Source organism: Desmodus rotundus, chromosome 2 (genome assembly GCF_022682495.2).
Source record: "Desmodus rotundus isolate HL8 chromosome 2, HLdesRot8A.1, whole genome shotgun sequence".
Classification (NCBI taxonomy): Eukaryota; Metazoa; Chordata; class Mammalia; order Chiroptera; family Phyllostomidae; genus Desmodus; species Desmodus rotundus.
The window spans coordinates 70,269,509-70,293,087 of NC_071388.1; the positions used below are offsets into that span (position 1 = coordinate 70,269,509).

At 34.2% G+C, this 23,579-nt stretch overlaps 1 protein-coding gene across 4 annotated transcripts in view; it reads left to right on the forward strand.

Annotated features, from left to right (window-relative positions):
- The window catches only part of CADM2 (cell adhesion molecule 2), a 1,053,394-nt gene that overhangs the window by 586,235 nt on the left and 443,580 nt on the right, over positions 1-23,579 (forward strand). The gene's annotated exons all lie outside the window — the stretch shown is intronic.

Here is a 23,579-nt window from a genome sequence, read left to right on the forward strand (position 1 = left end):
TTGCTTAGTTTTCTTTTTTTTTGGTTTTAGGTGTGGTTGTTAATAACTGTGAGTTTGCTGTCATTTTTACTGTTCATATTTTTTATCTTTGAATCAAATTTCTTTGGGACTCTCTGAGCTTTCTGGACTTCCTGGAAGTCTGTTTCCTTTGCCAGATTGGGGAAGTTTCCTTCATTATTTGTTTAAATAAATTTTCAATTTCTTGCTCTTCCTCTTCTCCTTTTGGCACCCCTATGATTCTGATGTTTGAGCATTTAAAATTGTCCAGAGACTCGTCAGCCTCTCATCATTTTTTTGGATCCTCGTTTCTTCTCTTTGTTCTGGTTTGATGCTTATTTATTCCTTTTGTTCCAAATCATTGATTTGAGTAGGTTTCCTTCCCTTCACTGTTGGTTCCCTGTATATGTTCCTTTATTTCACTTTGTACAGCCTTCATTTCTTCCTTCATGTTGTGACCATACTTAACTATTTCTGTGAGCATCCTGATCACCAATGTTTTAAACTCTGCATCTGATAGGTTGTCTATCTCCCCATTGCTTAGTTCTTTTTCTGGAGTTCTGATCTGTTCTTTCTTTTGGGCCATATTTCTTTGTCTTGGTGCACCTGTTACATTGTAATGGGCAGAGCCTTAAGTATTTGCCAAGGTGGGGCAACCCTCTTGGCTGCGCTGTGGTGCTGTCTGTGGGGGAGGGGTCCAAGAGGGAAGAATGCCGCTTGCTCCACTCTCGCCCTACTTTCTGTCACTTCCCTCACTTCCTACAAGTGGATTGTGTCCTTTCAGGTGCAGATTCCCAGGTGGGTGGGTTTGTGTACATTGTATGACCCTGTGGGTCTCTCCAAGGAACTCTCCTATGAGACTGGGAGTTTCTCCTGCCTTCACAAACTCCACAGAATTTTACAGCCAGAGGTTTTGAGTGTTTAGTTTCCCCACACTGAAACCCTGGGTTTCACAGTCTGTCTTGCTCCCCTTTATTACTCCCAGCTTATCTGCATGCAAATGCAGGAGCACCCAGTCTGCCAGCCACAGCCTTGCCTGGTCCTCCAGCCCCCTTCTCACTGTGCATCTTTTTTACCCAACTGCCCATTTCTATCCCTCCTACCAGTCTGGATAAATGTTTCTTTATCTCCTTGGTTTTCAGAGTTCCATGTAATTTGATTTTCTCACAGTTCTCTCTCACAGTTTTTTTTTTTTTTTTTAATTGGTTGTTATCCTTCTTTCATTTGTGGGAGGAAGTGAAGCTTTCTACCTATGCCTCCATCTTGGCCAGAACTCCTGTCTTTCATAAGGATATTTAACTCTTATTAGTTAAAGGCTTTCCTTCCCTGAGAATGCCAGACTAAGGTATGAAATAGAAATAATGATGATGAAAAAGACATGGATATTCATCTGCATCTAGGCAGCTGTTAAATGAGACCAGTCTTGTAATTTTCTTTTACATGTAGCAACAAGTTTATTTTGTTTTTGTGTTTTTTTGTTGTTGTTATTGTTTTGTTTAACTTGGTTTCAATTAGACTCCTTGAACCAAGAGACTTTAACTTACCAAAAACACTCTTTTGAAAGAATTGTTAATAGCTTGATCACCTAAAATTTTGGTCAGTTTTTTCATGCAAGGTAAAAGGAAATGGTATTGATTATATCTTTTAACATGATATAAATATGTTATATTAATTACATGGGATTGTCTGTTTGATTATATTAACATGGAAACTTATTACTGAAGAGAACTCTGTAGAATATAACAATGATTATGTGTGCAGGACAGGTTTTTCCATAGACAGCAGGACTTGAGATCCTACCTGTGGAATAGTAAGGTATTACTCTGGTGAATGAGGAGAAGGGAGTGAGATTACAAGTGGGAATGTACTACAAATAAAATTTTAAAATAATATGTATACATATGTGAAATGAGAATTTTTAGGAAACTACAAATAACTCAGCACAGCATAAGTTTAAGACTAAAGAGGGCACTCAAAATGTATGCAGGAGCTAAAATATGGGGAGCTCTAAACATTTCTAAACTCTATGAACTTTAGTTCCTTCATTGATGAGATGTAGATAAGAATAATATATTTCCTATAAAGTTTTGTGAGTTTGAATACAATTTCTGCAAAGCACTTAGTCAAAAAAAAAGCTCTGTAAATGATTCTGAATAATTGTAAAGATAATGAATTATGTGAACCTCCTACTAGATACCCAAGTCAGCCAGCTTTGTCTTAAACATAATTTATATATTATTAAAAAACTAGTTACATAAGTACTAAATCCATATATTTCGATAGAAAGTTATTAGAAACTATCATCTCCATGTATCATTATTTGACTGAGGAGTTAAGGCAAGGCTCGCCTCTAGTGGTAACATCCTAGAACTGCAGACATACAAGGCTGAGAAAGGTTCAAAGTATCCGTCAAATTCAAGGCACTCGATGGCCTCATTTGAGAACAAAGTATCCCCGACAGTCCCTGGAAACATCAAATATGAATTCCTATTTTATAGTTTCTATAAAAGTCCCAAATCTAAAATATTTTTAAATATAAGTTTAAAGCAGCATTTCTCAAAGACACTTTAAAAATGGTGAGATTTCATGGCAGTACATACACATGCACATGCATGTAGATAGAAGACATATTACTCATCTTAGAAGTATTTTCTTCTTTCATAAAATGATAGTACATTGTGACTTTTTTTGTTCATGGATTCATTTGAATTTAATGTTCTAACTTTTCAAGTTGAGGAGTTTTCCCCCGGCTGGTGTAGCTCAGTGAATTGAGTGCAGGCCTGTGAGCCAAAGGGCCGCTGGTTCAATTCCCAGTGAGGGCACATGTCTGGGTTGTGGGCCAGGTCCCTGGGAGGGGGCGTGTGAGAGGCAACCACACATTGATGTTTCCCTCTCTTTCTCCATCCCATCCCCTCTCTCTAAAAATAAATAAATAAAATCTTTTAAAAAAATTGAGAAGTTGTCAGTCCAACTTTAATTCTCACATTTTCTTTCAAAATTGTACTTTCTTCCCAAACCAAAAGTTTGAAATTATTTGATCTCTATTTAAATTAAAAAATCTCCATTTTATTTTATCATAGTCATTTAGTGTTCCCCAAAAGCCACCAATAGGAGATAGTAATGAATGGGACATAATTGTGGACATCTTATTATTGTTAGTTAACCATAATAAAGATCATTGTAATAAAATTTTTGATGTTAAGTTCAGAAAAAGAAACTTTCTTTATAGATAGCAAAGTCTAAAGACCAATTTGCATCTTTTAGTAATTGTTTCTCCATTTTTAGTTACAATGGTTTTTCAGTTTACACTGTAGATTCACCATCCATAAACTACAAATTACAGTTTGCTTTTAATTTTCTCTTATTAAAAACACATTTTAAATGCCTTAGGTTTAACATTATAGTCTTTGAAATCTATATTTTGGGAATGCTTTATTGTTTTTATGTAAATTAAAAAATATTTTGCTGTAACTTTCATAAGGAATTTTGTATAAAATCAGACAAATAGATGACATTTCTAAGAGAATAATATCTTTTCTGTTTAGGAAACACATATTCTATTCAGTTTCCCAAATCAGGTATTCTGTTCCACTGAAAAATCCTCCTTTAATATTATAAGATTTATATAAAACTTCCCTATTAATCTCTTCTCATTTTTCCCATATAGCTTTCACACACTTACGGTAAGAAGTCAGCAATGTCAGATGTGCTGCTGATTATGTAGTAGTTTCAAAATAAAACTAAAAGCACAGAAGAATGCATTTGGAAAGGTAAATCAGAAGACACACCACTCATCACCAACCTTCTACCATAGCAACAAACATTGTTTACAGTATCATTTTGAGATTAGGCATTGGATTTTTCTGTGAAATAGGTTTTCATATTGGTGTGATAGAGATTATTATTTTTTTAATGAGAGTTAAATGAGTTTAAAAATAGGGCAAAGGCCATTCATTTTCTTATAACACTTTCATAGATTAAGAATCTAGAGTTCTTTTGTTTAACAGCCTTCCAGAAGGTAAATTTACATGCAGTTTAAGCACTTGAAACCATAATTTATTCATCAGCATCACTTTCTCTGGCTTTTCTTCATGGAATAGCATCATGATGCTTTACAATGGAATGTGATTGTGCAACCTGATATTACTTGTGTGTTCTGATAAAGGAGGAGGTGATGATTTTATTCTTAGCTTTGCATACCATGAATTTAAATTTCAATTAAATCATATTAGCTATTCTGTTCTATGCTGTCTTTATTTAAAATTAACGGTGATTAGTTTCTCATATCTATTGCTCTTGATATCAACTTTATACCCTCCCATCTGTAAATATAAATTCAAAGCATTCGTACATTTCCATTATATTTATTTTCTTTTTTGAATTTACAGAGTGTTAAACCTCTTACAATTTAACTAAGTGTTTGATGTTTCAAGTTATGAACCACAGTTTTATAAGTGTTAAAGTAGAATGTGAGATGTTGGTCTATGGCTGGTAAAGGTTTTAAGCTAATTTCATTGTGTTTTATTTTCTTCTTAAAAATACATGAGTAAATAAATTTTAAAAAGATTCCTTAGCTACCTGCAGGTCCCATGCTAATATCTAAATCATCTAATAAAGAAAAGTGAGCAAATAGATTTGAATCATGAACTTGATACATAGTGATTAAAATCTAATCCTCTAAAAATACCAAACCTTCCTACAAACCTTCATTCTTCCTTATGTTGATCTTTTTCTCAGATTTTCTTTGCAACCTGCTGAACCTTAGGTTTACATCGACTTTCAGAGTCTTTTCCTTCTCTTCCTCACCTCTCCCACATTCATTTGGTGCTGCCGTCACTGTCTTAGGTTGGGGCCTGGCCTTCTCTCCAGTCAGTGCCTGCAACAGCCTCCTACATGGCATTTCTGACCGGCACACTCATCCCCCAGTTGCTAGGCCAACTTGCCTAAACTGTAAATGTGGCCAGTGCATTCCCTAGCTATCCATTGCCTAATGATAGAGTCAAGTTTGTTAAACTGGAATGAAATAGCTATTAATTTATTCCAGGTAATTAAACTTACTTTGATTTTGAGAATATAGTGGTAAAATTAAGTCTTAAAGTTACTGAAGCCATGTCATAGGCCAAAAATGTAGAAGGTATATGGAAGTAGATCCTGATATTGAATTGGCTTTGACTACTTTCAAGAAACCAGTACAGGCAAAATTTCATTACAGCTGACACTATTTGACTAGATATCTGTGTTTTAGCAAAAGCATTAAAAAAAATCCCTGGTTGGCCCCCTTTTTGTGTAAGGCAACCAACAGATTGCTGGTTGTCAGAAGACTGCGTGATAAACTGACTGTCTCTTATTTCTGCCTTAACTAGCTGACAGGTCACTTTTCTGCATGCTGCCATAGTCTTTACATCTGTCAGATGGGGATGGCAATGCCTACCTTTCTCTTAACATGGAAAATGAGAAAGAGATGTTACATCATAATACATACAGTAAGAACTAAAATTTATAATCACTTATTGCTGACAAAGTGTTTTCAAATGTTTTAGGCCATTATGTCCTGATAATAGGGCAGTTAAAACTATCAGATGCTGTGGGGGGCTCCACCCACAGGGCCCCGCTGGCCACCATGGGTGAGAATAAGTCTACCAAGACATGATCTGCTTGGGGAGGGAAGGTGGCTGATTTCTCAAAGGAGAAGGACCGAGAGCCTTTTCCTCAGTGGGCTTTTATTGGGTTCAATTTGCACAGGAATACAGGTAAAGCTCATCAATCATTGTCAGGCAGCTAGGATCAAACAATGGATAACAAACAAAGAACTCTGAGGGCTTATTATGAGTCAGGGTCAGTTAGCTAAAGGGCTATAAAACTTTGGGAAATGAACTCCTTTCATGCTTGAACCCTTATCAGAAAATTGAGGGCACTCTTAGCAAAGCAGGTTTCACAGGGTTTTCTGTATTCTTTCTTAGGCCTGATCACCCCGCCCTGGGGAAGCTGCCCTTCCCAGCACAGGACTGCACTGTCCTCTGTCATTGTTTCAGGCTTAAATCAGGCAGGGGAAGTAAGGCAGCCAAGAGATTAGGAGACTTTTTGCAGACAGAATGAGGACTCAGGCTATATCAAAGCTGAGGTGTGAGGGTCCATCTCCCCCTTTTTCTATAGCCCCCCAAGTCCTTCCCTAAGGGCCTCTTTGTGACCATGCCTGTCTTAGGTCGTCCCTCCCTTGAGGAATCTTACCCGTCATTGGCTACCTGGTCAGGGCAAAGCAGAGTGAAGTAAAGGGGACAGAGGCAGCAGCCCTGCCAGGGAGATAAGCTTTGTCTCCTCAGTGGCTTATGGTCCCAAGGTATCTCACTCAGCCCTTGCCATGGGGGTTTACAGCTTCTGAAACCAGGCAGGGCAGTTCCCAACAAGATGCTAGACACTGTGTGTGTGTGTGTGTGTGTAATTTTTTAATTGTTGTTCAAGTACAGTTGCCTCCACCAAATATTTTGTAATGCTCTCTTTACAAAATGAAATTAACATATAACACAACTTTAACACATGAGACTTTTTTAATTTTATTTTTTTAAGATTCTATTCATTTATTTTTAGAGCAGGGAAGGGAGGGAGAAAGAGAGGGAGAAAAATATCAATGTGTGGTTGCCTCTCGAGTGCCCCCTACTGGGGAGCTGGCCCACAACCCAGGCATGTGCCCTTACTGAGAATTGAACTGGTGACCCTTTGGTTCGCAGGCTGGCACTCATTCCACTGAGCCAGACCAACCAGGGCTAATACATGAGAGTTTTTAAAAGATAATTACAATAAAAGGAATATTATCCAAAAAATTTAAGTTACTGATATCATTGAAATAATAATATTAAAGGAGCTAATTCCCACATTTAAAATAACAGGTGGCCTTGTGCAAATAAAACAAAAATTGATTCAATACAAGTCTCTGACATATATTTATGTATTTATGTGTGTGTGCATGCATAGTTGTATGTATACATACCCATTCTGCAATGTATATACATTTATATGCTGACATACATTTGTGGGAGGACATTATGTTACATTTCTTGAGGTATTTCTACACAAACCTCAAATAGGTGTATATTTCCACTCATCTAAATCATTGTCAATGACTTTGAGATAAACATTTTTAGAATAGCAAAGAATTAGTTCTATTATCTTTTTTTCCAGTTTATACTAGTTATTTGAGATAATTTAAAACTGATAAGCTTTATAATTTAGGTTATTTACTGACCTACTTAATAATTTCAATTGTTTACTATATTGCTATCAACCCATAATTTAGATGTAATTTCCTATTTTTAATGTAGGAGAACAATATCACCAGTAGAAAGTATCAAATTGTTACATGTCACTTACGTTTTGATATTCCCTTTGTTCCACCAAGGAAAAAGAAAAAAAGAACTTTTCTGATGCACTTTAGTTTGTTGGAGATGTGGGTGGTAGTTTAAAAGGTGGTTAGAAAATTATCCCCTAAAGACATTTTAGGTTAAACAACTTTCAGAATAAGAATGGAACTAACCCAAAGGTATTGGAATGAGAGGGTGATGCGGGTGGTAAAGGTGGCTTGTGGCTACAAACTAATTAGCATTGAATAAATTACTAATCAAATTTCCTTTTTCAAATATAGATATGATTTATTCCAGGGAGGGTCTTAGTATAATTGACCTAAATATTGACCTATTTTTGCTTTCTTTCCTGGTATCAAATAAGACTTTTGATAAATGGGAATTTATCAAATGACTTTCCAAAGATTATTTCATTATTGAATTTATATTTTTGCTAAACTATAATGCATATGAAATCCAATTACAAAAATGGTGCAAAATGTCTAAAATTTTGTTTAGAATAGTTTTGTGTTAGTATAGTATTTTATTTGTTAGAAATGAGTTAGTAAATGTAAAGTAGTTTGGGACAGGATTTGGCCAATGGCAAGTGCTCAGAATATTTTAGCTACTAATAGCACTTTTAAATATAGATTCATTCCCCTATATGAAAGTATAGATTTCTATACGCATGTATTTTAAAAGAGTAGTTTATTATATATGTAGAATGATTTCTTATTTTGCTTTTTTTTACTTGCCAAGAGTTTTGAACATAAGTTATCTTTATGTGAAATGTTTGCACAGATTTTTAAAAAGTTTCCTTTCACAATATATTTTAGAAGTATGTCTATTTTTTATGGAATAGTTTCAATTATATGAGTTTATTATACAAATCTGTTTTAATAGTAATTAGTATATCTATGTTTGAATTTTTTGAAAACATTTTTAGTGCATTCTTTCACTCATTAGGCCAACTGAAACAACAGAGATATTATATACTGAACACGGGACCCGCACACATATAGTTAAGACATCCATTTTAGAGAACACGTGAATATATAAGGATGAGACTTACATGAATAAAAGGATTATTCTCTTGTCATAAGTACTCAGCAGAGGTTTGTGAAAATTAGAACAAATCCTTGCTCAAGAAGTCAAGGATGTCTTCAAGGAAAAGGAAAGATCTTTGAGGTTGAGTACGATATTATGAAGTAGGTGAATGAAGGGATCTGTGAATAAGAAAGCACGTTTCAAGACATCTAGTCATTTTAAATGAAATATTTTTTCTGTATTTGTAATACAACTACAAAAAATCCATTGTTAAATTACCTTTCATTTAAGAAGATTTTGGAATTGAACCCTGTAACACATGAGAGCTTGCCCAATAATCCCTGGAGCAGGAAAAATTTGCTAATATGTAGAAAGCTGGGCTATCATGTCTTCATTTCCCAGTTACTTGATAATTTCCTGAACATTTCTAGATGACAATAGAGCCAAATAAAGACAATTAGACATTGAAATTTTAAGTTAAGAATTTCAGTTCTGGAAATGACTTTCTTACTAAAACAGTAGTAAAAGGCCAAGAGGAGAAAGATAAAACAATCTTTTTGTATGTTAAATGATTAAAATATCATAAAAACACATTAAACCCAAGATATTAAAGGCTTTCAAGACACAGTAGAAACTGAGAAAAGGGTTTCATTTCACAACCATTCTAGATTATTGAACCTAAATTTTTAAAGAGTTCATTAGTATTAAAGAGTAAGATGCTTATTTTACACAGGCTATTATTAAATATGAGACTAAATGAGACAGAAAATAAACTTGTCAGTAATTCTTAATGTACCAACTGAACATTTAGAAAGGGGCTATACATTTATTATTGCTACTATTTCTAATCATTTCAGTATGTAAAGAATCTCTTAAGTCAATGTATTTAAATAATAATATTAGCATTAAATGGTATTTTTCAGAAAGAACTATTCCAAGATGGATGTAATTCTTATCAACATTTACATATCATGAAGTACTATAATTCAAAATATAATTAAAGTTGAAAATTTGAGTTATAGAAAATTTTTCAATATAGTGGGTACCATTCACATTTTAAAATATATGTATTTATTTAGATCATTTAGCCTGATCATGTAGATATCTATAGCATCACACAAATAATTTCTAATATGATATAACATATTATTGAAATCATACTACAATACTTTTAATTTTATATCATAAGTAAGGAGCTATTTTTGTTTAGGATAAGTTTAGTTTAATGACCATCTAGTCTTTGTATAAACATATACACAAAAACATGTGTATACTTTAGTCACAGAATTTAATTATCTAGTTCTAAGGACTTTACATTTTTAAACAAAAAATGAGAAAAGTTATGGTGTCAGAAAAGCAAGCTGTGGAATACTGATAATATTCTGCTAGGAACACTGTGTATTTCATTTTGTAGGAAATTAATTCTTCCACCTTAATCATGTCTACATAGGTTCATGGTTAGACTAAGATACAGAGTTCCAAATTAAAGACAAATATTACACAAATAATATTGTGCCTTCCATTTATCTACAGTAATGCCAAAGAATTCCAAGACCTAATTACTTGGATTTAAGTGTTCATAAATACATGTTATTTGTCATCAAAAGGGGATAAATGGATTTTCCTACCTTTCTGAAGATGTGACATTTAAGTTGCCTGCACCAACCAATGATATCTGATGATATCTGTGTGAAAAGTGACACTGCTTTTTCTTATTCAGATGTTCACATGGCCAAAGCTTTTTGTTTTTTTTCTTTTGCTTGTTTAAATCATGTGAAAGAAATACGATGGTATTGGAACATACTCTGTCCTTGATGAGGGAAGCACAGCATTTTGAATTTTTTAGGGGTTCTGAGAGAGACTGGCTCTGCCTGTAACATCTGCAAGTCGCAACTCAGCTGCAAGGAGCCTGTGATTTTTGTACCAATGTTCCTGACATTCAAAGCTGTGCTTCTAAGCTAATTCCTTGTAGGAACTCTAAAGATTTTATCAAGTAAATTTAAGCTTTTTCAGAGAATGCACTTGAAGAAAGATTTGTCATATCAAATCTAGTGGTTTTAGAAGTTTATCAAGATTTGTTGTGTATCTGTACTTAGAATGCAATTGATTTTAAAGATTATACCAGAACCAAAATAATACAAGTTTGGGGGTTTGGAGACATGAGTTTGAACCCCAATCCTTTTAATGTTTGATAAGTTGCTTGATGAAACTGAGCTTTACAAACTAATAACAAGAGGAGAAAAATGTGTGCCTTACTTATCCCACAGGGCTGTTGTAAAGATCAAATGAAATGATACATGTGTGAAAGCTCTCAGTAAAACTTGAGCCATATAAACATATATGGTGCTATTGATTTAATGGATATGATATTGCTTAACGAATGCAACTAAAAGTTAAATCTAGACATGCTTCTTCTTGGGATTTTGTTCTATGATCTGTGATTTTGTTTATTGGCGAGGAGGGAGTCACCATTAATTAATGTGTGCTTGATATTCATGCTGTTCACATTTGTCCAGTTTTTTACCCATCATGTATTGACAGTAACTCATGAGCATGAGTAATACTTCTGGCAACAGTCTGCTCCAGCATGGCCTACGTCTCGTTCCCTTGGCTCCTGCTGGGCTTTCAATGGGGCCTACTGAGACAAAACAGTTTCGCAGACTTTTTAGTCTGGGTTACTTCCATTTATCCAAGATAAACAAAATTCCAAGCAATTCATAGCAAAAAGAAAGAAAAAAAGAAAAAGAAATAAAACCTACTTTAAAAAAAGAATAAAGCCCACAGAATTTCTATGCAAAATCAAATGTATCTCTCCTACTGAAAATGTGAATGAAACAAGGTAAAATACAAGAATGATTATAAATACCATATTTCATATGAGACTTATTTCTCATTTAGATTTCATTAGAAAAGATGAAAAAATAAGTACTGTTACAAAAATTTCAATTTTTTCATTAGTTATGCGTACAATTTGTTTTTGGAAGTACACAAATATCAATGAAAACAAGACAAACATGATTATTTTAAGCCCACACATATTAATTAAGCTCAAGGGAGTACAGATATGTCTCCTGATTTGGCCACAAAGTTCAGTAAATAACATCTTAAATTCCAAATCTAAGATGACTTTGATAGTTCAGTGCTCAGTATCATCTATGAATAACTTTATTTCATTACAAAAGAGAAAAGTTATCCAAGCATTATAGTAACTGAGTAACCTAAAAGAGTCTTCACATTCTGGTGTGTGGGCTTAATGGCTTTGCACTATTTCAACAATTAGCTCTTGGCCTAGATAGACGATCACGAATATGGCCCTGTGAAAGGTAGGAAGTATGTCCCATGGAGATTCCAGTATATGGGAGGCAAAAGGAAGGATGGGTAGCACATGGGATTCGTTGTGATAAAGTGATTTGGGTACCATACAAATGGAGATTCTTATCTCAAATACAGAAATCTTGCTGAGATTTAGTTTTCTAATCTGTAAAATGAGCATAGTAATACCTACTTTATTGGAAATCTGTAAGGACTAAAAATACTTGTACATAAAGTGGCTAAGATAGTGCTTGACAGAAAGTGTGCTGTCCATAGAAGACACTAGGTGGTTATCTTTAGAAAAGATAGGAAGTTAGACATACAGCAAGTCCAGGATGTCAAAAATGCAGTTATTCCTGGCAGACATTATTAATCCATTATGAAAAAGTGAGCACAGAGAAAGAACTTATTTGTTCCAGTTAAATTAGTTTGTAATTCTCTAAGTAACATATTCTTCCAGCTGGGTGTCACCTCATCCATATTCCAAGTGAATTCTTTACCCAAAGTCTTAGGTAAAGAAGTTGGATTTCATATTTTTAGGAAAATGGCCTTGATATACCCTGCCACTGAACGTAAGCTAAAGTGGCAATATTAGAATTCCTGGTGAGCCACACTGAATAGTCATCCCCTAAGATCTTTGAGTGGGCAACTCTTTGTCCCCACCTCCTTTCTCCTGGCACCGAATGGCTGTCCTACTGTGTGCATGTATTTGCTGTGCATGAAGTGTCTCCTCTGGTAAATGCCTACAGTGATGACAAGAAACAGCAAGCCCACAGAGCTCGGTAAACTGATCTCAATTCCATGACAAAATCTTAAGAATAGGTAATTTGTGTATTCCATACCTGACTCATTTCAGAAACAAAATGTGTCACAGTAAATAATGCACCACTCACTTGCTCCCATGTAATTGCCACACAATAGTACTAACAACACAAATTCAAGTAACAGGAAGATACATTTGTTAAATACCTGACCACTGTTGATGGTTCATAGAAAAAATTCATTTTAAAACTGATTTTTAAATTTCAGTAGAACTAGGAGGTGACCTGTGTGGTTAAGTATGAAGAGATGATGTCTAGAAAGTGTGCCTGCTCGCTGACTGCAGGGGGGATGCTCAGCCCTCACTGGCAGTGAAGTTTACGATACCAGCGTTGCGAGGGGGGAGGCTATAGGCAAGCAGCAATGGGAGTCAGAAGATCTATACTAACATTTTATATGTTGAATTTAATAATGTATTCTTCATGCTAAATAACTTTCTGAAACTTATTTCATCTGATTTGAGATGTGATTTGAAAACTGCCAATATGTTAGGCAATCTGCTGCAAAATTGTCTATTTTCATTTTAGTACCTCTGCATCATCTTTAGCTCTGCTGTGTACTGAATTTTTTTATGCAGTCCTACTCAGCAAATCAGAGCTTAAACGTATGCTTCCAGTGGCAACAGTATGCCAGAGGGATAATTTTAGCTACATTTTGAGGCCAGTAAGCAGAGGTGAATGTCAGCATCAGGGCAGACACTAGGGTACATGTAAACAGTGCACCTGCTCAGAGAACCAGTTAGATTGTCCTGTAAAAGCAGGACACCCAGTGGAGTGACGGCCCTCCTCATGGGGTTTCCAGAGTCTTGGGAATGCTGTCTATTCCACATACTGACGGCTAATGCATTAAATATTCTGCTGGTAAAAGTTCATTCTTTTAAGTTTTATGTTTCCAAAATGCTATCCCTAATGAAACATAAATACCACAAGAGGTGTTAAAAGACTATAAATTATATTAGACACATACAATCTAGTATGAATGGGCTATCAAAGTGAGTACCGAGGGACTATTTTGATTAGGGAAGTGGTCAGACACTACTCCAAATGAGAGAAATGTGTTTGTGCATTACTGCCTGTGTGCAGGGAGTTTATAATGAACGTTTCATTTTACTGCTTCACTGTTTTGTTTGACTCACTGCCCAGAAGTGAGAGTTGCAACCGCATTTGAGAAATCCTATGTGTTCCTAGATCTCCTGCCATAATATTTGAGCTCCTGACACTAAAAGCTGAATTATTTAGATGCAATGGGTTTTAGTTGAATTATTTCACTCTGGAAAGTAGTTGTAGTCCAGGAGAAAGTAATAATCAGTTCCGTTATTGACTAGCTGCAAGACCATTTAACTATAGCCAGCCTATAATCGTGCTCCTGGAACCTGACTCTGAATCTCATAAACGATCCTCCTTGTGGACCAGGGTCGTGTGCTTCCCCAGTAGCTTATGCTGGTGTACCACAGGTCTGGATTCTTGGCTGAGTGTGATGTACAGATATGACGGTAACACCTGAATATACACATGGAAAATATAGACAAAACAAAAATAACATCGTTGTATACATGTAATTTTCTCTTTGCTTTTGTTAAAATGTGTAAAATTATCTTGGAATGCATTGCTACTATTTTTATAATTAAAAAAAAAGAAACAATGGTAATCATTTCCAAGATTCTGACCATATTACATGAAACTCGGTGGGGTTAAGGTTGAGAATTTATAAAATGACAGCAAATATGAAGGAGTAAGAACATATTACTGGCAGTATGTAAATGGAAGAAATGAATAAAATATAGAAATGAGCATAACCTTATCAGATTTAAGGTAAAATGCCACAAAGGTAGCATGAGACCAAGTAGAGAATTAGGAAATACGGTATCACTCCAAGACTATGGGTAAGAAAAAGTAAGCATGGTACAAAGTATATTTTAAGAGACAGTTTCATGACAGATACATTTCAGAACAGACTCATGGAGTGTATATTTGGGTGAGATAAGAATAAATTTGACATGGATGGTCATGGATAGTTCGCATGGAGAGGAGCCTTTCTATAAAGCTCACAGGAACAGGCAGGACCAGCCAGCGTACTGGCAGATTATCTAGGGAAGAATATTTTGCAAATTGTATCTATACCAAAGTAGCCTCTGACATAACCCCAAAAACCATGCTAAGGTACAGACAGCAGTTTCTCTTAAATATCAAGAAGTGAAGTCTTATACCAACAAGTGAGAAAGCTGTAAGAAGGCAAATGCTTTACTGTATGATTACAGTGAACTCATTACCTAAATAATTCCAACTCCAGATTGAAGGCAACAAAACCACTAGGACAGGTAATTGGACTAGAAAAATAAACATGTGGTATATTAGAGTCATGAAAGAATATTTGAAAAAAAGACCAAAAAATTATTGTTTTACTTACTGGGTTCTGTGATGATAAAACAGCTAATTATATGAATTCTATTTTAAGCAAGAATGGATGTTTTCAGAAGTGTTATAGAATCTAAAAGAACAGCATGGGGACAAAAATTAAAGGAAAAACACTGAAGAAAAAAATAGGTGAAAAGGTTTTGGAACCTAGGTGATAAGGAATTATTTGCTAAGCATAAAAGGAATAAACTTCATGAAATAGAAATTGGTCTGCTGACAAAGATAGCATCCTAGAGGAAAGCTAACACAATTGGTTGTCAACAAAAATTCAATATTAATTCAAATATGTTCTTACTATAAGCAAAAGAGAACTAGGAAGAGCTTTTAAGTTATTTGTAAAAATATGAATATCAAATTAAAGCATTTAGGAACTCAGATGTTCTTTTGATTGTAATACTTTTGGTTAGTCAGTTGATTGATTGATATTTTGGAGCTAAGCTAGGATGATTCTGGTTTGCAGTACCTTTTCTGAGAAAACAAGATTCTTCTACACAGTAGTATTACTATTGTTGCCTAGTAATACTTCAATGTAAGTAACTTTCCTGTAAATTGAAAATTTGGCGTGTGGCAATTGTGCCTCCTTTTCTAGTTTAAAGGTTTCAAGTCTGTTATTCATCTGAGCAGTCAGATGTTTTGTTTTGTCTTTAATACCAATGAAACAGAATCTTTACTGATGCTAAAATTCTGTGCGCTATACAAATCTGTGAAAATTAAAAAGAATTGAAGATGATCCATTTTCTTAGCATATGTACTTTTGGAAGTCTGGACAAGTAGGAGTGTATTTAAAATGCAAATATTTTACTGAAATGCTAAAATAATTTGCATTCTGAGACTGCAGTTTAAATATAATTGCATTACATTAAAACATAGTTGAGTTTATCATGTGATATAAATTTGGTTTATTTCTTACAGATTTATGTTTACTAGGATTTTGTTTTGATCTTGTAGTATATATGGAAATTTCATAACCATCGCTTATAATTTGTGAAGCTTTAGCAGCAACATTTATAAACACAAGGGGATGTTTTCACTTTTTAGTAGGGGAAGAGCAGATGGTGGGGATTAAGGGAATCACTCCTTCGTGTTTAATAATGCAGCAGGGAAGGCAGTAGCAAGCTAACTTTTCACCAAGAGAGAATAATTTTTTAGAGCATCAGCTGGATCTTTCCTAGTTAGAATAGAGCCTCTTCAGATGTGTACCATCTGCATGGGAGTGAGTCACAGCAAAAGATCTAATAATACTTGTAAAATACAGTTTGTTCCCAATGAGTTCTATCTAGAGAAAATTCTTTCTATATTTGATGGAAGGGACTCATGAGAAGAAATCTACTTATAAGTAGAGGACTTGTGGATAGAAATCCAATCAGGCAAAAGAAAAGACAGGCCAGCGATCAAATATTTTAGAAAATTGGTAATGTTTTGCAACATGTAGCTAATTCAATAGGAAAAAAACTGAATGACTTTAAGAGATATTACTTGAGTATAATTTAATATATGAATTTAAGAGTAATCCAGAAAAGTTTTGGAAAAGGAGTAATTTGAATATCAATAAAATAATAAATTAACTGAAAATACTATAATTGAAAACAAAATATTATTCAAGTGATATATTATCATATAATGCAAACACCAAGACACTAGAAAAATTATACATAGAGGACTCCCAATGAACATTTATGTTCATTGTCATTGTTTTTCCAAAGAATTTGACACCCTGAAGATCAAGGGATTCCCTCAACACCTAGTTTCATATCCAGTACCAAGAAAAATGCAACACCATTAGCTGCTTAAAGGTTGTCTCAGTTCAGTTGATCAACACCGAAGTCTAAAGGAGCTGCCTTCAAACCATCAGTGACATGAATCAAAGGAGAAAAGTAAACCATAAAATCAGTAACCAAAAGAAATTTGGCCTGAAGGAACCACAGGTTGGAGGATAGAATTTAACGCTTTTTAATAGTTTTGTGTCAGGAATACTTTTATATCTAGGCTGTTATATAAAAAAGAAAAAGCATGTATTCTAGTGACTATAACAGTCCCTTAGCCATGGATTTAGGCAAGCCCATAACTAGAGAAATTGCCTTAGAGTTTTATAAGCCCTATATTTAAAAACAAACAGACAAGCAAAAAACCCCACGTTCTTCAGAGATACTGTATTATGTTATGTCAAGCTGAAAGTGCTTTATCAGTGGCCATTGTCACGTCATATGGCTCTTTGGTTTCAAAGAGTATTTTTACCTATTTCATTTGATCATGGTTTTTATATGTTTCAGTTCTATTTTTTCTCAACATACAGCCTGAACTTAGCTTTTTAAAAATGAGATTCTGTTTGTTTGAGAGGCCAAGCTATAGAACTAAGGAAAAAATCAGCTTCCTCTTTCCCCCTCGAGTGCTAATTCAGCCAATTAAAATTCCAGAGCCTTAGTTTCTTCATCTCTAAAATGAAGAGTGTATCAGATGAATATTAACATGCCAAGAATTACAAAAGTTAACATAGCTGTATCCTTGGCCTTTGTGGGGATTCCTTCAGAATCTTAGGGCATTTGTTTGGTAAGGACAAAGAAATCGTTCAAGGCCTCTGCAAACACAAGTGAGTACGTAACAATTCCTATAGACAGATACACGTACCTAAGATCATGAGTGCAGTTGTGAATAATAAAATTAAAATTACTAATTATAAGATAATTGATATAGAAATAAACAATTTTAGGTGTTTCTCAACTGTCTGGTGTTTAAATAGGGATTTTGTACTCTAAAAGGCTTTGAATCTTTACATTATGGAGTGCTAAGCAGGAAGGAATCAAATGAGAGAATTTGCATTACCTGTTAACTGGGTCAAGGACTCTTTCCAAATACTTCAAATGATTCTCATTGTTACCCCTTTCCTAATATGAATAGAGGAAGGCACAACTGCAGAAACACAATAGAGATTTATTTCTGTTAATCATTAGACAAATTAACGTAGGTTAATTGAAGATTAGCACTACATTTGCATCAGCAGAATAGAATGAAGTAAAAAAAGTAAAGCAGATTATAGTTAAATATCCCAAGTATGTATTTTAATCTTGAATGTTTCTGGTTGCCTGTTTGCTTATATAAATTCTCAAAAACAGTAATTATAATATCAGACTTCTCAGCCTTGTTCTTTAAAATATATACTCTTTGAAATATTTTCATTATTAACTGGAGAACATTTGAAAGGTAATTAAACATATTCAACAGAAAAGTTGCACAGATCTTTAAAGATCTTTTAAAGATCCCCATTTGCCTGGCTCATAACTTGACTTTTATAATGTTAGCAACAGCAGTTTTTGTCTTAAATGAAATTAGAAATACCAAAATTTAAAAAGTTCAAGGCTTAATTAACTAAAATGATTTTATTTATTTAAATGAAAATATAAAAATGAAAGTTATAGGAAATTAACTGGTCATTTAAAATATGATAATTGTATTTTTCATGTTTTGACCTGGAGACGGGGGTGGGGGGGGCAGGTTCATTGCTCAGAAGTGGCTAGCAGGACGTGAATGATTGAAATTAGAAATGGTTTTGAAAGTCAGGACAAAACAACAGAACCAGCTCTGTGTGTGTTGTAGTGTGTGTGTGTATGTGTACATGTTCATGTGTATGTTTGATGTAAAAATAATATGAAAGACATAATATATTTCCATTTAAGCTTCTGTTTAAAGAAGATAGGGCTATAAGAAATATGTGACTAGACATGGAACAATACAGAGAATATAGAATAATATAACTTATCACTATATTATTAGGGGGATATTTTTGTGTTTTCATAAACAAGGTATATTTTTGAAAAATGTTGGTTTCATAAAACTCAGTGACAACGAGACTAGCCTCTAACTTCTGTTGTATTTGAAATATTAGAACCTGGGGCTGTGGGTTCGTACATTAGCTATGCTTAAAATATGCTTGTTACTACTTGGCACTGTCAGTTTTAATGCAGCTTTTGTTGGCTTTAAACACTGAAACAAATAGAAAACAATCAGGCTCTAGTGGCTTGGAACCTGGATAGCAGCCCAGCTTTCATTTATTAGGACTCTGGAAACATAAATTTAGAAGGGGAAACTTTTCAAATCTACTTTCAGGATACATTTAACAAGTGCTTCTCCCAAGGATCTCCGGGCTCTTTTTAACTTGTATGTATTCTGCTGATTGATAATATAAATTGTAGTAGGAAATAATGCATTTCAGAACTGAAACGTCTATTTAAATGATCTGTGGGTCTAAAAAGAGCACCGGTATTTATAAATGGTTTATAAATCATATGGATTTATGTATTAGAGTGGCAGCTGCACCTGGGTATGCAGGTACGTGCCTTAATATTCACCTTTAGAAATTTTCTGTTATTTGACAGTATTTGCTGGTCTATTTTGTCCACTGAAAATCTTCTGAGCATATAATATTGTCCAATTGTTACAGAACTATTATATATTTGATTGTTGAATTATTTCTATAGTTCTTTCATATTTGGAATATCTTAATCTTATCATTTTGTGAGTGTTCTCTAGGTGAGGGCTTCTGAGAAATTAGTCACAGCTATACTTGGAAAAGTAATTGTGAATGATTAGCTACTACGCATAGTATTACATTGTATTCCTGTAAGGTGAATTACATAAGAATTTCCTGTTTTAAACACTTAAGATTCTGAACTGTAACTGTCCAATAAAATATAAAATCAGTAATAAAAACAGAACCTCATGCAGGTCTCGAGTCTTCACCATGAGAAGACTGGGGCCGCAGAGCCTGGGCCGAACATCCCGATGGAGATCATCTCATCTCACCAACAGTTTTCCCTGTGCTAGCAATGTCCCCTTCTAGAACTGCAGTGTGGGTATTTTGTTCATAGTTCTAAAAAGTAATAGAGAAGCACAAAATGTTGTAATTCCCTCTTTTAATAAGATTATTAAGAAAATGTGTATCTTCAGTGATGAGGTCTACTGATATTACATTTTTTTCTTTTGTCCAGGAGGATCTGGTATATGAAAAAAAATCCTATCTCTGTGACAGGATTTTGTGAATTATTAAGCCAATATTGAAATATAAAACTAATTTTATCATGTGTACTTGTATTTCCAACACTGGACTTGGTTCCTGAAATCACCATGCCAAGTTATTTAATGCATTTTCCAATCTAAAGTAAATTCTGCCGCTTTTTCAATTAGTTTCTTTTTGTTTTTTATGAAATAATTAATGTATACTATTTGTTTTAGGTATATTTATTTAATTATCTGAAAATACATATTTTTCGTTTTGACCCATACATATGTCTGTGACTCTGTCTTCCTGTTGGTTTATTTATATATTTTATTTTATTATCTTGTTCTATTTTCTAACCGTTAACATCCAATACAATAACACATTTGAAGTCTATATATTCCAAACCAGAGTTCCCGTTTGATCTGAGTTTATCACGAAGGGACCAAATGGCTGTACAAGTCAAGTATGGAATATTTTCAGGTAAATTCAGATCCTGAATTCTGCATGTAAGGAGCTAGAATGTCATCACCCCAAGCTAATAACAAGTAAAAAGCTGAACAGAATAAAAAATCAATTCCTTTTGGATTCAAAAAAGAAGGGAGGACATAGGGCAAAGGCTACTCCCAAGAACGGAGAGAGAGGCACATTTAAGGAGTTGAGGTTTCCCTAAGCAGAGTCACAAGCTGAGACCACCTTGAAAAACAGTGCCAGAGTAGGAAAACATGAACCGTAATTGCTGAAATGTGGGATGCTTAGTGCATTCAAATGCAAGAGTTAAAACTCTGGGGAGACTTACACTAGTGTGAGATTTACCTCCAGGATATTATTCAGCCATGAAAAAGGAAAAAAAAAATCCTGTTATTTGTCCATATGGGTGGAACTTAGGACATTATGGTAACTGAAATAAGCCAGACAGAGGAAGACAGATACTGCATGGTATCATCTATATATGCAATTTTTTAAAAAAGTCAAATTCATAGAAACAAAGAATAAAAAAGTGGTTGCCAGGGGCTGGAGGAAATAGGAAGAGGTTGGTAAAAGGTTAAAAGCTTTCACCTATGAGATGAATAAAGTCTGAGAGTCTAATGTAAAACTTGGTGACTATAGTTGATAAAGCTGAATTGCATAATTAAAATTTGCTAAGAAAATAGAACTTAAATTCTCTCTCTATATAGATACACATATATGTATATATATGTATACACATACATATATATACAGTCTCTCTCTATAAATATATATGAGGTTATAGATGTGTTAGTTAACTAGATTGGGGGAATTCTTTCACAATGTATAAATATCTCAAATCACAATGTATACTTTAAATACCTTATAATTCTATATGTCATTTATATCTTAATAAAGCTCATCTTTCATAAAAAGAAGAGCAAATTGAAAGAAGGGAACATAAGAAAGACATAATAGGAATTAGAGCAGAAATCAATGACATTGAAAACAGGAAGTCACTAGAGATAACCAGCAAAACCAAAGCAGATCTTTGAACAATCTCACTAAAATGAAAGCCTACAGTTAGGCCAAGTATGATATAAAGAGAAAAGACACAAATTACTAAATCAGAAATAAATGAGAGAATATCACTGCAAGTCCCGTGGGAATGAAAAGAATAATAATGAAATTTATGAATAACTGTGCACCCACAAATTTGATAACCTAAATGAAATATACCAATCCTCTGAAAGATACGAGTTGTGAAAACTCACGTAAGAAGGAATAAGATTATCTGAATGAGTCTATATCCATTTATGGAATTAAATTAATAATTGATAACCTTCCAAAACAGAAATTGCCAGTCACTGACAGGATCACTGGTAAATTCTACCGAATGTTTAAGGAATAAATTATATCAATTATTTTTGTATTTACTCATTGATTTTATAGAGAGAGAAGAAGGGGGAGAGAGAAAGAGAGAGATTGATTTTTCTCCATATTTGTGTGTTCATTGGTTTATTCTTGTGTTTGCCTTGGCCAGAGATTGAACCTGTAACCTTGATGTTTAGGGACCACGCTCTAACCAACTGAGCTACACGGCCATGGCCTATACCAATTTGTTACAATATCTTTTAGCAGAGAGAAGCAGAAGGAATAATTCTTAACTCATTCTGTGAAGACAACATTACCTTCACACCAAAACCAGAGAATGACATTACAAGAAAAGAAAGCTACAGATCAATATCTCTTATAAAAATGGAGCACTGCCCTGGCTGGTTGTGCTCAGTGGATTGAGTGCTGGCCTGTGAAGCAGAGGGTCCCTGGTTCAATTCCCAATCAGTGAGCATACCTGGGATGTGTAGGCCAGGTCTCTGGTAGGGGGTGCATGGGAGGCAACCACACATTGATGTTTCTCTCCCTTTCTTTCTCCCTCCTTTTTTCTCTCTCTCAAAATATCTTTTAAAAAAAATTGGGGACATTTATAATAGTGTCATCAATAAAAAATATATCTAATAAAAAGAACTGCAATAAAATATTTGAAAATTCAATTTAACAATGTATAAAAATAATAAACACCCTGACCAGGTGGAATTTATCCCAGCTATGTCAGGCTGGTCCACATTCAAAAGTCAACTAATGTAATCCATAACATCAACAGACTAAAATGAAAAATCATATGATCATATAAATAGATGGAGATTAACATAGAATAGCTAAGACAAGACAATACTGAAGAAGAAAAAAGTTGAAAGACTGATATTACTTGACTTCAAGACTTATTATAAAATTATAGTAATCAAGGGAGTGTGGTATTGGCAAAATAATAGACAAATAGATCAAAGGAATAACATTGAAATCCCAGTAGTGAACCCCATAAATGTAGTCAACTGATCTTTGTTTGACAAAGGAACAAAAGCAATACAATCAAGGAAATATAGTTTCAACAAATGGTGCTAGAAAAACTGAACATCCATGAAGGAAAAAAAAATAATCTGGACATGGATCTTACACCTGTCACAAAAATTAGCTCAAAATGTATAATAATCTTAAATGTAAAACACAAAACTATAAAACTTTTAGACTATAACATAGGAGAAAATGTAGCTTACCTTGGGTATAATGATGCCTTTTTACTTTTATTCTTTAGAATACTTTTATTTGAAAAGTGGACATACTTAGGAACATCTTAAAGAGTCCTACTATTTAGCAAGCCTATAAAGAGCACTATTTTATGAGCATGTTGATTTATTTTATTACAGTTTATTATTTTGTATTAGTTTCAGGTGCAGAGTGCTGTGGTCAGACAACCATATACTTTAAAAAGTGTTCCCGCCAATATTTTCAGTACCGACCTGGGACTCTACATAGTTACTACAATATTATTGACTATATTCAGTATGCGGCAATTTGCATTCCTGTGACTGGTGTGTAACTACCAATTTGAAATCTTTAATCTTTCCACTTTTTTCAATCAGTCCCAGAACTCCCCTCCCCTCTGACAACCATCAGTCTATTCTCTGTATCTACAAGTCTGTTTCAGTTTTATATGTTTGTTTATTTTGTTCTTTAGAGTCCACATATAAATGGAATCGTATGGCATTTGTTTTTCTCTGACTAACTTATTTCACTTCGCATAATGTCCTCTAGGTCCATCATACCTTTAGGTGTAACACAAAAGCCACAACCCAGGAGTGAAATAATTGATAAACTGGG